Below are 13445 nucleotides of genomic sequence, written 5' to 3' on the forward strand. Positions count from 1 at the left end.
CAACTGTGTGGCTAGTGGGCTATTAGATATAATAGTCTATAGTTTTTGATGGCTAAGTTGAGGCCACCAATGCAATTAGTTTCTATTGAGGACAGGGTGATGCATAGTCTCCAGTAGACAGCTGAAGTGGCCAGGCTGTTGATATGTCGCCAGGTAGGGTGCCTTGGAAAGGATAAGTAATGATTACAGTTGAGATTGTCATCATTATAAAGTGAAGTAAAGCTATTTTGCTTCATTGTATATGTTGATAGTGTATCAGTACCACTTTCTGAATTTTGATACCCAGTTACTAATTCACTGCTTCAGAAACACCTACCTTGATCACAATTTCCACAGGTATGATGGAACTTGAGAAACAATTTTAAACATCAGCCTAATTCTTACTTACCATTAAACTGATCATTTGGCACATCTTTAATCCGTTGAAACACTGTACGGCATTGTATCTGTCTCTGTCCAACTGATACTGGTCATTTGTGTGACCCGGGTGGCATCTGCGAGAAAAGGTGCTAACAAACCAACAATATTTTAATCTTAGCTCAGCCAAAATGATTCTTGGATTACTAACAGATTAGATTGCCTGATAGATAATCGCTCAGATTATCTACCCCTATCTGGCCAAGGTCAGGGTCACCTCTTGAGCTTCCACTGTCATTAATTATTGGCAGGGAAAAGATCTGAGGGATTTAGGACTGAATCAGTGACTAGGACCAGCTGTTGGTTACAAGATTGGTGTGAAGTTTTTTTATGTAAAATGTTTTTCATGTCATGTTTATTAACTCTTCATGACCCTTCACAGATTCACAGATTCCCTCTGACCGTTTCAGCCAATAATGACAGCTCCCTTATGTAATATAACATCCGTAACTAGGGTCCCTGAAAGTACAGCTAGTTGTGAGTGGAGATGAATGTCATCTTCCATAGACTTTCATGTACTTCTGTCCAAGCCAGGCACTTTTTCCATATCTCTTTAAGTTGTCTTGTGTCAGTGGGTGTTTCAACCAATAAGAGTGATGGTGTATTAGTCACAGTAGCAAGAATATTGTTTCGCCTATCTGTGACACACTGCAGTAAATCTTTATTGACTATCAATCATCATTATTATCTGCACCCTTTCATATGAAGGAGTTCCCCACTTAGAGTCTGTTTTGGTCCAATGTAATTATTTGCATCATACTTCCTCTGCTGTTTGTCAACTTTGTAATGTCAGATGTGGTTAGGATCTTGTGAAGATAATAATGTCTCTCCATTCCTGGTTCACTGAACCCTTTTGTAAACATGCAGACATAGTTCAACGCTGCAGGGATAAAGACAATGGATTCTTCAGATGTGTAGAGCTATAGCTTAAGTAACTTACAATTTTATTTTGTTCACTTGCTGTGATGTGTTTGCTTGAGAGGACATTTTTACTTTTTTTTTCCTGACAAACTGGTGGACCAAGTTTCTTACTCCATGCTCCATCATTGGTCTTGTTCAATCAGCATCTCCTTCCACTAAACCAGACAATCAAGTGACTGATACGCATGATGAAATGATACTGTGTAACTTCGTTCGTTATGTGTCATTATCCCACGTTCCAGCGTAGACATCATTGGTCTTGTTTAATCTGTGGCTGCCTTGCTACAAGTGGTTATGTAAAGTAACCAGATTTGGGGAGGGAGAACACAACTTGTGTGTCTGGACATTTACTAGACTAACTAGCTAGGCCAGTCTTCACCTGCTCCAGTAGGCTGTCTGATTTGTGACAATCTACTTAACAGGCTCCCTGATGTATGTAATACTCCTGACAGTGCAGTAAAACAACAGTGCTTATGCTATTCTAGGACGTGACTGAGATTACTGAAGTTACTAATCCAGTTATTATTATATCCATAATATCCCAGTCAGTTTGAAATGTAAACTGCACCAGTATTGTTTAGATTGAAAATATTGAGTATTATTGCCCCAAGTGACATTTGTTTATTATTTTTCAATATTGCTCTGGGTAATAAAATGGAATGGAGTTTGTTTCTGAGCAGGAATATATCACCTGTTGGTTGTCCATGTAGAAACTAGTTGAAAACATCTGGCTGAACTACCAGCCTTCATCACCAGATCTCAGCAAGGAACATGAGTGAATCAGGGTAGTGGTGGATTCTGTTGTTTCCAGGGCAACTGAGTTGCCTTAAAGCTCTCATAAATTGACATTATTTCTCCCATATTATACTTATCACATTCCGAGGAGATCAAACATATCTGTGATCAAGTTCACCTCATGGTTAATTAAATTATAAGAGCAGTTTATGGTAACATCGTGGACAGAGTACCCACACGCTGCGTTCTTATGTCCTTTGGGGTTATAGGAAGAAGAACTGCTCTCCTTCAGTATTAATGAAAGAAAGATTCAGACGAAAATATGATAGGGTAGCAGTCTTGACAATGATTTGATATTTGAAGAAAACAAGCTTAAAATAGACCCTTGAAAAGTCCTTTGTTGTATGCATCAAAGAATTAGACATGCCACAAGAGGGCAAAAAGGATGACTTTAATTGATTAAAAGTCTGGAAATAACTTCTCCATTGAGCCAACCCTCCTCAGCTTTTGACTAAACATGTGTTTTTAGTATCCGTTTGAGACAAGTATGAAGACAGCAGGCAAGAAGCTGTTCTGTCACGTCCCATGTTTCTTCTCAGGGAACCACCGACTGGCTGACTGGCTGCTTAATGAGCAGTATTTCAAGACAACAAAGATGGTTTGACTATATGATCAGCCTGTTACATATTCATTGAGTGTTTGAAGATGAGCAATGAGCTTCAAAGTTCTAGTTACATGAATAAAAAAATTGTTTTGCTTGGAGACAACATATTTTTTAATGTGTTTTTAAAAAAAACAACCTGGAAACAGGATAATGATTGGAATATATAGATAGATTGTAGTCCTTTTACAATTCACATGCATATTCGAGGAATTGAACGGTATCCTTTCATGAATTCAAATTGTTATTTATGGTCATCAGAATCTAATATTTACGAATGTGTTTTTACTCAGAACTAATTTCTTATTCATCTGATTGAATTGATTCTAAATGGGAGCTAAGCTAAGCCATACGTAACCCATGTTATTTTGTTAATATTAAAATGGCTTCTATTGAATTCAAACTCTGGATCATGTATTTTTGGCATACCTCTTGTGTAACCCAGGGCCTAGAGTTTCAAAGGTCTTAGCGCAAAGAGTCAATGTATGGCACTTTCGACTATCTTTGCACTAAGAGAGCCTTGAAAATCAAGGCCCTGATCCCAGTATCCACAGGCAGGTTGTTGTAATCTGCCACTTTTGATGTCCTTTTAATGACCAATAACACCCTTCCTTAGTGTATGAATATAATCTGGCCTTCATTCCATTAAATACATCCAGTTGCAGTCATTACTTCTCTGTTATTAAACGCTACTTCAAAACATGTGTTAACAAAATTGAAGGAAGAAGATGCCTATTTAGTTGGCAAACATCCAGCATTTCTTTCATGTGTACCATCCTTGATGATGAAATGTTTACTTTGTTTTTCCCAGGTGATCAGTGCATTGTAGTTCCAACATTGCTTTAGACACAACTGAGGTAAAATTGATAGAAGAAGACATTTACATAATTGAGAATGGGTTTAATAGATGTATTTACAGAGGAATATATTGTGTACCTGGAGGTTATTTCCCCCATCTCCAGTAGCAGACATCAGCCGCGTGTGCGTCATAAGAAACAGTCATGTTGACTTCCATCAATATAGATTGACTGGATTTAGGGACGCAGAGATTGTGTGTCAATATGATGTGGGTGGAACTACACATACTCAGAACGTGGGATACAATCACATGCCACATCAACTCACAAAACTACTTCCAGTCCGTTTTTTATGAGTTTTCATGTTATTTTATGTGCAATGAGTTTTAATGTCATCATATGTGTGGCGGCAAGGCTTCAGAGTTTTAGAGGTCAATGGCATCAAATTTATGGTCAGAATGACACATAAAATTGATCATAAAAGTAATAAATGCCTTTCCATATTCATAAGAAATCTCTGAGGACCTACTAGTTCATCATACGAATGTATTGTGAGCATGTGTTTATGTATCAGTGTCAGATAGTGGTATCAAGTGTCCCTTGATAACATCTTGTGATGAACTCATGCAAAGGTATATATTCTTCTGAAAAATATACAGGAACATGTGCATGTATGGAAACTCATATGAGTGAGTAAGTTTAGTTTTACACCACATTTATCAATATTCCAACAATATCACAGCGTGGAACACCAGAAATGTGCTTCACACATAGTACGTAGCGGTGTGGGGAATCAAAACCCTTCGTCTTCAGCGTGACAAGAGAATGCTTAAGCCACTTGGCTAGTAACCCCTACCACCCCAATAAATCATATAAAAATAGAATTTGCTTTTCTTTTTTTCAGGTTTTTGTTTTTTTATGTATTTGTCCCATACTTTTTTATGTTTCAATAATCCTGATTGGTTGATTTAGGAGTGTTAGTCCATGCTGGTGGGATAAGGTGCTACCTGCCTGTTAACTAAGTCTGACCATATAATCATTTTAGTAGCCTGTTTTTCATGAGGAGTTATATACAGTACAGTGATATGTTGGTGGTTGACTCTGTGATCACATGTCAGTGTAGTGGAATGGTGAATTTAATTTCTGTGGGAGATACAGAATGACAGAAAATATGGATATCTCTTACAATTACTTTATCTTTCTAATAATTGCTGAATGCAAAGATATCTCCTTTTCCATAGGCAGTGCATTGTGTTTGTCCAGTGCATCAAGTGTTTTTTTGAGATAAAACAGTTCTAACACTGGATTTAGCTGAGATTATAAACCAAGAGCCCTAACAAAAAGCAAACTGTAGTTAAAAGCGTGATATTGTTCAAAATATTTTCATAATTCTTAATTGCTGTGGAATTAGGAATTGCTTTCATATCAAATTATCTTTGTCGTGTCATTAGCTGCTGCTTTTGGTCTTCATATCGGCCAGTAAGCAGATGTAGAAAAGATTTCCAGTATGCAAGATTGGCAGTGGATTTAGTCAGCATTGCTTGAATCTCTTTTCAGATATTGCTGTTTAAATGTGTGCAAATATTCGTGTTCTTAGTTTATGTGTTTTGATTTCTTCCACATCCCAATTGCAAACAATTTCCTGTAACAGTCAGATAAATAAAAAGTTACTATCTGATACCATCTCAAATTAATCTGAATTAACTTTCTTCACTCTTCACGAGGAATTATTACAAAATCAGGAAATTGATCACACAATAAACATAGTTGGTGCTTGGCATGTTCCTCACAAGACATTTTGTCATGTGACAAGCCTCAGTCATCTTGTTGAGCATAGAAACAGGCCGCTTGATGCCTCACCATTAAACAAACAGTATGTTGGAAGGGGAAAGTGTGTACATATTCTAGTGGGAGGTCATCCTTACTTGACCTAAACTTGCATGCGCAACTGGTGTGTAACTGCTGGCTTGAGAATGCAGCCAATGGCAAATAGAGACACACATTTTAGTGTTGAGATGTGTAAGATTGCTCCTCAGAAAGACCTCGCTTGAGGCCTCATTCAGTGTTGTATCAGTGCATTGTAGGAATCCAGTCTCTGTTACATCAGGCTTGCTAAAATTTAAACTGTAATTATACAATTAACTCAGTGTCTAGAATGTGAGGCAAAAAAATGTAATGTTAGCAAAGGTGTTATTGAGGATACATTAATACTCAGATTCACAAACATGAGACTCGGAACTGTGTCTCCTTAGTAATGTTGAGAAAATGTTTAGAAAAAAACAATGAGGCTGCTCTACGTTTCTGCCATTATATGAACTTGTGTTGTCTGTCTCTTAGTTTGTGAACCACATTTTTTAACCAACTGCAAAGCTGTCTCTGCAATGCTAAAGTCCAAAGTGAAGCAAGTCTACATTTCCTCAGGTTCTGAATGTCTGGCCTCCCAGGGCTCCTTTTCAATTTATATGGGCTAGTTTGTTACTATCAAAATTATATATATTCAGAGACTGAATATAATTCTAGAACTTCCAGATATCCATGGCAACAATAACTGTATTATGCAGTACTGTCATGAAGAGGACCGGTTTCCTTATGATCAAATTTGTAAAAATTAATATCTTTAAAATGTTTTCGATCGAAACACATGTTCATGGTCATCATAAAACATTTTTTTCAATTGATATAACTGTTAAATTTGTCACATGCTTTGATGGAGATGTTTTTCTATGCCCCCAAATTGAGAGATGTCACTCCCCTAGAGTAACCTCACCTTAGAATATAGTAAACCTCTGTAACATAATTTACAGGATACTACACCAACATAAAACATTCATTTACCCATTGAGATTGAAATGGACAGGGCCAGGGTATCCTCGTTCAAAAACACCCCTTTGTCACACGAGTACAGTGTTTAAAGCCTTCTCTTGTGTCCAGCCATAATTTTGAAGTATTGTAATTAAACATTCTGACTCACTGAAATGGAAAACATTAACATTGGAATGTTCATATTATACCATACAGATAAAGACCTACATGTAAAAATAAGAACATTTCCATTCCTGTAATAAGGTGACTGTAATTGGCAAGGAAGTATTGATATATACGTTGCTGTCAGGATTTGTTGCTTTTTTATGCGAAAGAAATTGATGTAAGACATTTAACCTTGGTTTCTATCTTGGCTTGCAGATAAGTATGAGTAGGCATCATGATTTCTGTCTGACATTTTTAAAGCAAGTCATTTTCACATTTACAAGCAGCTTGTAAACAAGATCATGGCTTAATGCCATGTTCTGAAACACTGATCATGTTATTCTTAAAAAGTGTATTGATATCTTCCCGTCAACATGAAAGGCCTGTATTGTATATTGGTTCAAACATAATATTATTGTTTTGCAAATGGACAGACCAGTCATGTGAAGTCAAGCTTTCCCAACCGGGAATTCACAAGTGTTGGAGGGACCGCCCACAAAGCATGCTACAGCTGTGTCTAGATTCTGTTAGTAGCCCCTGCATGACATCTGCTCTCTGAACTGAAAGGGAAACAAGAGTAATCTTGCGTAAATTTGTATGATGGCTATTTCAATTTACCATGGCAGGGCTTATGGTCCATTTTCATCCTAGCCTCCCTCTGCCCACTCTCATCTTACCCCCAAGCATTGATTGAACAAAAAATATTTATCCAGTCCATGTGCTCCTCAAATATTTCATGCAAATGTAGGTGTTTGTTTGACAGTTATTACACAGGGCCATAAAGTAGAAGCCTCTGAAAGTGCATCGCCTTGCTACAGATATGCTAAGACCAGGGCCTTGGCACGACCTGTGAGTATGTACACTTGTCAATTGAGTTTCTTTCTTTTATCATTGCTAGAGGAGTTAATGTAGCACATGTTTCTTGCGGACAGACACACAGAGCTGTTGCTGCAAGACTTTGGCCTTGTTCTGGTGGGAGACTGTGTTTGACATTTCACACCTGAATTGCAGTCCCTAGTAAACACACCTGCACAGTCTTAATATAAGAGATTTGACAGTATATGTTTTTGCAGTGTTGTGATGTAATGTGAAATATGATCCTTCATGAACAAATCCATATGGGAGTGAATGTTTTTTCTTCAAATATGACTTGTAACAGATAGTGTCCCAGGGTTTTGCTTGCCTGGAGAACTGAAGTCAGCTTACATAACCCAGGTGACACTATTGAAGGCTTTCCAAGAAAGCCTTTTACATCAGGAGCACTTCATTTGTGAACAATTTTATTACAGTGTCAGATTATCAACGAATGTTTTAGAAGCTGTGTACAGCCGTGCAAGCCATTTTTTTACTTATTTGTTTAAAGGCAATTTACCTTTATTTCAATTTATTTCAAGTAAGAGCTCAACATTATAGCTGTGGGGTTGGGACATTTTGCTTATTGAGATATGTAAATGAAAAAGTGAAAGTGTTGCTTATATTTACATGATAATTTGAGATAGTACATTTGTACATGCTCTGTCACTCTAGGGCGGCTCAGTGCTAGAAGGCTGACAACTCCATAGACTCAATGACATGAGCTCATTGAAGATGTCCAATGTTTGTGTTTGGGAAAAAGCTGTGGAAACTTACTTGATTTGTGACTGGTAGATAATGAGTTTGTAATTCAAATCTGCTTGTATTGGAATAATTGGACAAAATATATTGTATCTGTCTACAGATACACTTCACTTACATGGCATTAAGGCTAACAGGTAACTCTAGATGTCGGACAAAGCCTACATGATGAATGCAGGGCTGTCACTTTAGTTGTTATCTTTTACCAGTTTTCATGATTGAAAGGCGAGTGTGTAATGTATCATCAATGTAATGAACACTTATGGTCATCAACTATGGAAATCTGAAATAGAAGCCACATACGTGACTGATTCCTCACTTTCTTCAAGACCTAGACATGTCTTACCGTATTCACTGTATGAAGCACCCTGTTGCATCAAGTCCCTGCTGACTGCAGTTTAGAAATATGAACAACTTCATAAGTGCTATGTAAGTCTTTGAAAGTCAGTCGGTACTGTCATTAATATTTATTTCAGGTTATATTTTACAGAAGACAACAGCAAAGAAGGGAATATCATTTTGCTGAAGCTGTTATATAATATTTCTGATTACAATTGAGTTCACTTACTAATTTTCCTTATAGTGTTTATAAGGCTGTCTAACTCAAAATTCTAAGCACCAATTGCATTTATTACAGTAAATACAGTAAATGGAAGTGCCAGCATGTCCAGATTATATGTTGATATGGCTTATATTCATAAGGTTGGTCGGAGTATGGTCTACCTAGTGCGCACCCAAGGTATAGCACGGCATGGAAATGTGTTATTGATGGAATCAGAAACAACATAAAGTGTATGCCGAGGGTTGCTCAATAATTTTAATCTGTACTAAATTTTTTACAAGAATTTTAAGGACCCAATGATTAAGTCGGTTATGAACCCTTACAGTACACTTCTCCTTTTTATTACTTATAAGACTTTGATATGGACTGTTTGCATGCTTAGTGCCCTTGTATATTGTTGTTGAGAATCCACAGGAGACCTAGTTTGATATGTCAGGATAGGACACTTGTAAAATTATTGTTGAGAAACTACAGGAGTCCCAATATGTTAGACAGGCTAGGACACTCCAAAATCGTTGTTGAGAATCCATTGATACACTGTTTTATTAGTCAGAATACAACATTTGAAAATCATTCTTGAGAATCCATTGGAGCTGTAGTTTTGTTAAAACAGAATAGGTTGTTTAAACTGTGATAAGACCATGTCTTTATTGCTGTTTTATGCATTGTTTATTTTCATGGTTTTGTGAGAGGTAAGGTCAGTGTGGTCTCGCTCTCTCTGTGTCATCGTATCCCATCGACAGATGTTCATGATACCAGTCATTGGATTGTCTGGTCCAGTTTGTATTACTTACAATTAGCTGCCATGTAACCAGAATATTGCTGAGTGTCAAAGTAAACAAGGCACAAAATAAGATAACGTTACGTAAGATGGAGTTCTACAAAACAATGTTTACCCATTATGGATTCTTGAATAACGTAACCATGACTTTGCAGGAAACAACTCTGGTTTACAGTGACTTTGTAGACCATCAGGAAATACATTGGTCAGTCTGACTGCAGCTGAAAACTTCTGCCATGAGCAAGGTCCAATACAAACCAGTCATTTAAACTTGTCACTAATTTGTTTACAGCAACACCTTGTTTGCCAGGTCAAAGAATGTGGAAAAGACAACTCAAAGCATCATGTATGTAATGCAGTAATTATAATATTGTGTAATATAAGTATCATTGCATCAAAGCTGAGGGCTCTGAATCCAAACAAGGATTTCAATCCTTACCAATATTTTATATATCCGAGTAACTAAAGAAATCATGAGTTATGAGTGAGTGTGTGAGTTTTAAGTTATATGCCGCACTCTACAATATTCCAGGGATATGGTGGTGGTGAATATATAAGACAAGTATATGGATGGCAAATTTTCATTCATTGTATAATGCAATGTTTCTTGGCCACTTCTTGCCCCTTCGGGGACTTTACAATCACGCGAAGAAGGGACAAGAACTGGCCCAGAAATGTGTTATGGAATAAATAGGAAGTTGCCATTCTTATACTTGTCTTTAGAGAATAACAGGATCAAAATGAAATGGAAATATTTGTGTTTGTAAATGAGCAACTGAGCTGTTACTAGGTTAGGTATTAATGCAGTTTGTGAGTAAAAGCTTGTGCACAGGCCCGTGGTCTTTTGATGAGTAGAGATTACGAAACAGCCTCTGTAAGTAAATAGCAGTATGTTGTTCTCAAACAAGCCAGAAACTCTACAGCTGATGATTTTCCTCATAACCCATGAATACCCTATACTTGTTGTTCAACCCATCTGTGAAGACATGAATAACTAATAGTCAGTGAGGCCTCTGTTAAATGAGCTGTAGCCAGACTTACTGGTACAACATTTTATAAGATATGGCTTCTCTAGTTCTTTGTAATGATTTTCATAGCATTCAGCACACTTTGTGAATTAGGGATTAGGCTATGAACACGAACAAGCCCCTCTGTACTTAAGAATGTGTGTATTGGCAAGATCTAATTGATCTAGGTAAACAATACTTCCACGCTCTGCTCGTTCAGTATGTTAACATTGGTTACAGTGAACACCTATACATTAGGGGCCGAAGGGGAACGTTCTGTAGTCTGTCACGCTGACCTGCTCTAAACTAGGAGGATATACTGTCTTCTGTCATGAGCCTCAACTGAATACTTGCCTTCACTGAACCATAATGTGATCCACGTGAGATACATCCATTATATGATCCAAGTCACTCTCACACTTCACCATTTACAGAACCAGCGAGTTACGTTTCGGACACTTGCGGTAGGTTTGTTCTTATCCTTGCACTTGGACTGGGTTCCTTGGCAGTGATTTGTTCACCTGTCTGCAATTCTTTTTTTATTTCTTATTTCACACTGTCTAATCCACAAGTTAAGGTACTAATGACCTATAAGGAGACATGCTTGTAGCATGTGCAGAGAAATAGCTGTTGACATGGTTCAGGGATGTCCTGGGCAGTGATTGTTATCTCAGTCAGGATAGAGCCATGGGGTCACTTCAGTAGATAGGGACTCGAATTACAGTAGTATGCTCGATACAGGATACACATACAGGATACACGTCCAAGTCAGGATGGCAGGTCGCTAGATTTTGACGATGTGTCAGCTTACCTGAAGAAAAGCTTTTATGCAAGGTACACATCAGGACATCCCCCTGTTATTGATGACTCTGTTTTTGTGTCCCACAGCTTGTGATACTGTTTTACATTACTTGTGTGTCAACTTTACAGCGTAACGAAGGATAATCAACAGAAGTTTTTGAAACTCCTATTCTGTATTCTGGGAAAAGGGTAAGACATTGTCATGGAGAATCTTGACCTTAATGTCACAGACTGATTCATTGTATGCAGGTAACTATCCTAGTATAATCAGAGAATGTGTTTAGTATGTGACACATACTGTACATATATGTACTTCATTCAGAATGCTGTCAACAAGGGCTGTGTGTACACACGTTACCTTGGCCTAGTGCAACACAGATTTCACAGGTGCACAGACACAAAGTTCTTCCTGGTTGCAAAATGTCGATATTTCGTGTCGTGGCTTTGTACACTGATGTGTAGATAACATCCAAAACGGTTTTGCTCAGTTTGTCTAAGTGTCCAAATGTATACTATCAGGGAAGGTCAAGAGTCTGCACTGAATGGCACTGTGTATTGCCTGTTGTTGTCAATGGCCAGTCTTTCACTGAGAGAAATAAAAACTGTAATAAATATCAGGTGAAGCAATTAAAGAGGCCACATGTTTTCAGTGTGGAATGTACCTGGCTGTTTAGTTTAAGATTTACTGGCCGGTTTTAGTAATCCAAAAGGTAATAAAATGATGGCTCAATGCAAGTAAATTGTTAAATAAGATGAACTGCAATTTGTCACTCACTCGCTCACCACACCAATCAATCAATCAATCAGTCAATCAATCAGTCACATTTCCTTATACTAAATCGATATCTCAAGAAGAGGAAGTATATATCTCTTCTTCCTTCTGTATAGTGAAATTCAACATCTAACTGAAACACACTATTTTATGACTACTAATAAAGTCTTTAAGAAATAGCTTTGTCATTAAACAGAAGTTGATTGGCAATGTTACTGTACTGATATATGCATATATTTATATATATGTAATGTAACAAATTGGTGTAACAAATGTGCTGATGTGCAGCTGAAAACGGGATATATGTTTGAAATAGACTGGAATCCAGACAAGGATTTCAGTCCTCCCCAATGTTATATATATCCAAGTAATTGCAGAAATCATGAGTTTTACACTGCAGTCATCAATATTTCAGTTATATGGCAGCTCATAAGTTACGATAATATATGAGTTATATGAAATTTGAGTTATTAGTGCTCAACCAAAGCTAGTGTCATATCAAGAATGTTAGTGGAAGCATTTCTCTGCCATAAGCTGACAGTGATACAACCTGGCACCAATTCTAAACCAGATAGGGGTGGTGAGATAGAGTTATCGTTAAAGTGTTCGTTCATCACCTGGGTTTGATTCCCCACATGAGTTTAATGTGCAGATCTATGATTTCTGGTTTTCCCTGCCATGAAAATTTGCTGGAATATTGCTAAAAGCAGCTTGGAACCATATTCACTCACGAAACCAGATAGCCCCTGTTGTATGAGTGCAGTGGAGCATTCACTGAGAAATCACTACATGCTGACAGACCACATTACTCCTATATGCTGGTGGCGAGCATATTAAAGTTAATTAGATCCAGTTAGCCAGCTCAGTTTATGCTTCAGATGCCAGAAGGGATGAATTTGGTTATTTGTGTCTGTGTACAAGGAGATCCAGATTTCATTTGCATGATTCTGTGTCTCCAGAAATATGTATCTAGTGTTTGGATCTTACAGAACACAGGCATCAGTTACTTATGGAGTACTAATCACATCAGTTATCCCTGATCACATCTTTTTTTGTTGAGTTATTATTAACATAAGTTATTCCTTGGTTATTAATCACCTCAGTTATCCCTGGGTCATTGATCACATCTTTTATTATTGGGTTATTAATCACCTCAGTTATCCCTGGGTCATTGATCACATCTTTTATTGTTGGGTTATAAATAACATCAGTTATTCATGAGGTATTAATCACATCAGTTATACTTGGTTTTTAATAACGTCAGTTATTTGTGGATTATTAATCACATCAGTTATCCCTGGGTCATTGATGACATCTTTTATTTTACCCGTGAAAGTCCAGGGTAGAATAGGCCTTCAGCAACCCATGCTTGCCATAAAATTCAACTGTGCTTGTCATAAGGGGTGACTA

General features: G+C 37.4%; 1 protein-coding gene across 9 annotated transcripts in view; it reads left to right on the plus strand.

Moving 5' to 3' along the window:
- Nucleotides 1-13445, plus strand: part of LOC137285158 (FAD-dependent oxidoreductase domain-containing protein 2-like) — a 129986-nt gene that overhangs the window by 75206 nt on the left and 41335 nt on the right. Inside the window, exon 1 of one of the 9 annotated variants that reach the window (XM_067817396.1) lies at nucleotides 7327-7347. The exons of 5 other annotated variants lie outside the window; for them this stretch is intronic. The gene's annotated coding sequence lies outside the window, so the exon portion shown is untranslated. Of the gene's footprint in view, nucleotides 1-7326; nucleotides 7348-10841; nucleotides 10927-11138; nucleotides 11453-13445 lie in introns of those variants that run through there. 3 more of the 9 variants (XM_067817390.1, XM_067817392.1, XM_067817391.1) reach the window with 3 other exon arrangements.

Source organism: Haliotis asinina, chromosome 5, assembly GCF_037392515.1.
Source record: "Haliotis asinina isolate JCU_RB_2024 chromosome 5, JCU_Hal_asi_v2, whole genome shotgun sequence".
In the NCBI taxonomy this organism is placed as follows: Eukaryota; Metazoa; Mollusca; class Gastropoda; order Lepetellida; family Haliotidae; genus Haliotis; species Haliotis asinina.